Here is a 4566-nt window from a genome sequence, read left to right as displayed (position 1 = left end):
CTTCCACATGCAGTTATTTCATTTTTGATCTCAAGAAGAGGGCAAAGACAAAGTACCTTACGTGAACTGAGGTCTAAATATAGAACACTATGAGGATGTGGACACAGATGGGAAATAAAACTGGAGTTATAGTAAAAGAACTCTGTGATATCAGAGGGACAATACAAGGTGAAGAGAAAGCAAACAGGGACCAAATCATGAGACTTCCACTGCTGGAAAAAGACAGAGTATCTGGTGAGGGAAGGGTGTCAAATATATACAAGAGCTAGAAAATATTTTCTTAATCATTATAAATGGATAATTAAGCAAAAAGAGAAAATAGTATTTCTAGGTGGAAAATAATAAACAATCAAACAAACAAAAAGAGGGAAACAAAAAACTGAGAGGGTAAATCTGAAGGCATTTGCGAATACTCAGGAATAAAAACTTTGTTTTTAACTAACACTCCAAAAATGTAAATAACCCCTCAGTTTTTTCAAAAATGGAAAGCTGAAACTGAAAATTTCACTTAAAGACCTATCTCAAAATATTCCTACTATAAAAAAATAAGATAGGAAAAAAGTCTACAGTGGCAAAGTAAGGCAACCAAGGAACTTTCTTCTTGTCTACAGTTTGAGTGGAAAATGTATTAAAATCAGTCCCTGGAATTTAAAATACAGCTATCTCCTCATTTGGATTTTGTGTTTAAATTTATAACACTTGAACAACTAGGAAAATTCCAAGTCCATAAATTAAAGTGTGCTGAGCTTGGTAGTCTTTGGCCTTTCAGCATAAGACAATATAAATTATTTGCAGAGAAAATAACCTTAAAGCTGATTCCCTGAGATTCCCACCAATTAACCTTACTCAAGCACAAACATAAAAAAAAAGTGCATATCTATATTATATTTTGTTTTTTATGCACAAAACAACCTCTATTATAATTGAAGCTTTGGAGATATAAATAATTGAACTTCAGACTTAAATCATGTAAATCTACTAATTTTTAAATATTAAACAATTACTTTGAATACATTTGAAGGGAGTAAATTATGGAACTGGATATGTGTTCAAAAAACAAGATCCTGTCAAAAATGTCTAAACCTATTAAAAATAAAGTCACTAAAAGATTTTCCAGAAAGAAAAAATACTGTCAGTGAATTTTTTAAAAAATGTTAATTTTTTAACAAATCAAATGAAATTAAACAGAGAAAAATAAAGAACAAATTGAAAAGTAAACTTGCTCAGTAATACAAATTACAAGATAAATACAAAAGAAGATTACAAATTTAAAATGGGGTAGAATTAAATGCTCTAAAAATTGGCATTTAAACTGGAAAAAAAAAACCAGAGAGACGATTTAAAAAAATAATAATTACTTTGGGTGTACCAGCAATAATGGAAATCATCAAACCAAAGAAAAATAAACAGAAATTCCTATCTCCTCATATCAGCATTGAAAATCTATAAAAAGCTAGGGAGGAGGAAAAAAGCAAGTGACTGGCAAATGAACATTAAAAGGATATCTTAATGGTAAAAATAGATGCCAGAACACATTGGAAAATCACTGCAATGTTTTAAGATAAAATTACTACGTACTTTTATTTATATATATTATAATTTAAAACAAGGATTGAGAATTTACCATCGGTAGTCAGTGGAAAAAGAAAAATCTAAAACTTTATTCAGAAAGAAGATAAATAATTCCAAAACAAATGTCTGAAATACGAGAAGGAAAAGTCAGTATAGAAAAGTGTAAAGTTTTACACATCAATGTGTGTGTATCCATATAGAACAAAACAAAACAAAAAAGACTAAATGTAAATAGATAATAATAATAACATGCGATTCGTGGATTCATGCGAGGGATGTGCAATGTTAAGTGTTCTAAAGTCCGTGAATTGTTTGGAAGTTAGGCAAAAACAACAGGTAAGTTTAGATTTTTAGTGACATTTCAATTTAAGGGTAAACAATAAAAGGATAAAGTAAAACAAACAAACAGTCAGTGGGTAATGTCAGAGAGAAATAAAAAAGAAATGAAAGATCAAACAAAACCCCTGAATAAGTAAACTATAAATGAAAGAGAAAGTTATTCAAAATTCAAAACAATAAAATAAGTAAGTAGATGTTGATCCAATTATGTGATAGAAAATTAGGTATAGTAAAAGATAACATTAATGTGATAATGTGTGCTTTAAAAGAAAAGAACAAAAAATAGAGCAACTATTATCCAGAGTGGTAAGGCAGTGAAAACATTCCTTTAAAATAAAATATTATACATTTACATTTGTATCATGTATTTTATTTTTTTGTACTGGTGACCTTAAACAGTAGAAAAAATACTTGTTTTATTTAATTGACCCAATGGTCATTTAACTGTCTACAGAGGAAAAACTATGATAATCTAAAGACAATTCATTAGAAGTAATAAGAGGGTATGGCAATAATATTTGGGGACATGAGTATAAAAACAAAATCAATTTTTATTCATATATATACAGATAAGAGTTAGAAAATATTTTAACTGATACCAATTAACCATAAAAATTATATCTAGGATTAAATCTTTCAAAAGATGTTAATACATTTACTCATATATGAGAAGATAGTATTGTAATGATGCAAATTTCTCATCTTATTTCATATCTTAAATTATTCAAAAGTATGTTGATGTTATTATTATTATTATTATTATTATTATCATTATTATTAGAGCCTACTGTGCCTTTTCTAAATTTTATATGGAAAGCATACAATCTAAGAGGCAAGAATGTTTTGAAAGAAAATAGGATTGGAGAACTTACCTTACCTTGCAGCAGATAGAGTAATCAATAAATTGAGGTATTGGTGCACTAATAAATAATTGTAGCAGAATAAAGACATACAATGAATCTTATGCATGCTTGGATATTGATACATGCTAATCATGTGGTGCAATATTCTGAGGAAAAGGGTGAGATGTAGAAAAACGGTGACGTGGGAAGTTGTTTCTCTGTGATAAAGACTATCTGAAATTTAAACCTCTTGGAAAAATCAAACCATTTGGATTAAATGCCTAATAAAAAAGTTAAATTTTGTAAGAAAGTATAATAATATAGGCATTTATTTTTATGACAAGGCAAACAGCTCAGAAAATGGGCAAATATGCAAAAGATATTTAACCTCATAAGAAACCAGATGGACGATTACATAGAAAAATATTTCTTTATATTTTTAACAATTAACTACAAAATATATAATGGATACACTTTTTTATAATTTTTGCTAAATATTTTATGCACTGTTATATGATGTGTAGTTTGAGATAACAAGAACAGTGGACAATTTAATCTAGTAAAATGTATTATTATTATGTTTTAGTATTTTTTTTAAATATAATACATTTAAAAGTAAAAGAATTAAATTCAGGGAGGTAGAATGCTGAGTATATGATTGCTTAGTATAGACATATGCTCAGATATTTCTTTGTATCTAGGGAGAAAAGTGGTGTTAACAGGTTTAGGAGATGTAAAGAACTTGAAGTAAGCCAACATAGATGTGATTCACATAATCACTATATTTAAAATGAATATAATTGACTATAAAAGCTCATTACTGAAAATAACTCTGCTTAGCATAAATCACGTTGTGAAATGAAGATTCATAATCTCTCAGGTGCTTTGCCTGCCTCTCAGTCTCCCTCCCTTGTGATCATTTTCAACCATTGACATGTCAGATGTTCTTAAGGACTTATTTACACTGGTTAATCTGGGTTTTGAGACACATCTGGTGTGTGATCTGTCCCCTTAAGAATTATTTAAACCAATTTTGGAGACATAATAAATACCTTGAATAAAGGCAAAATTTAGCTATGCACTGTGATATAAGTTTTTATTCAAATGCAGAAATGCCCCTTCGATCTCCTCCCTAATTAAATTCACTACTTACTTCTGAGGCTTTCATTATAATATAATATTATATAATGTATAATATTATATATATTATAATCTTTATATTAAAGGCAAGACAAGATCATATTAACCCCTAGAGAATTTTCTTCTATTTTCAATCTGTGCACAACGAATAGTTTGGATCAAGTTACAGAGAAAATTTAAAAATCAAAAAATATTAGAGTAAGCTCTTTCAAATCCAAATATGATAATCTAATGGTAATAACTGCAGGAAGTCCCATTAATAAATGAAAAGACCGGGACTGTCACAGCCAGTTACACTGAAAGGTATAGCTCGAAAACAAGCTCTGCTACTTCCCTTGGAACCTTCCCATTGCACATCGATCTTCTCAAATTAAATTAGTGTTTAACTCAGCATTTTGTTGGACTCAATACATCTCTTCTGGACATAACTGGAAAACTCAGTCAAGAGAATATTAACCAAAAAAAGTGTATTTTAAGATCTCATCAGCACTCTTAAATTTTGATGAAACATTTGTGTGGAGGTGCAGGTAAAAGGAATCATAGACTATGAATGGTTTGTACTCTTCATAGGGTTTGGTAATACACACAACATTAAAGCTTTCTCAACTCAAAAATTGGTGCTTATCCACACATATGTGTGATTTATATGAATCCTCAGCCCTCTTAGTTTTCT

Source organism: Pteropus alecto, unplaced genomic scaffold (genome assembly GCF_000325575.1).
Source record: "Pteropus alecto unplaced genomic scaffold, ASM32557v1 scaffold117, whole genome shotgun sequence".
In the NCBI taxonomy this organism is placed as follows: domain Eukaryota; kingdom Metazoa; phylum Chordata; class Mammalia; order Chiroptera; family Pteropodidae; genus Pteropus; species Pteropus alecto.
The sequence above is the reverse complement of the archived record's forward strand: the minus strand, read 5'-3'. Positions refer to the sequence as shown.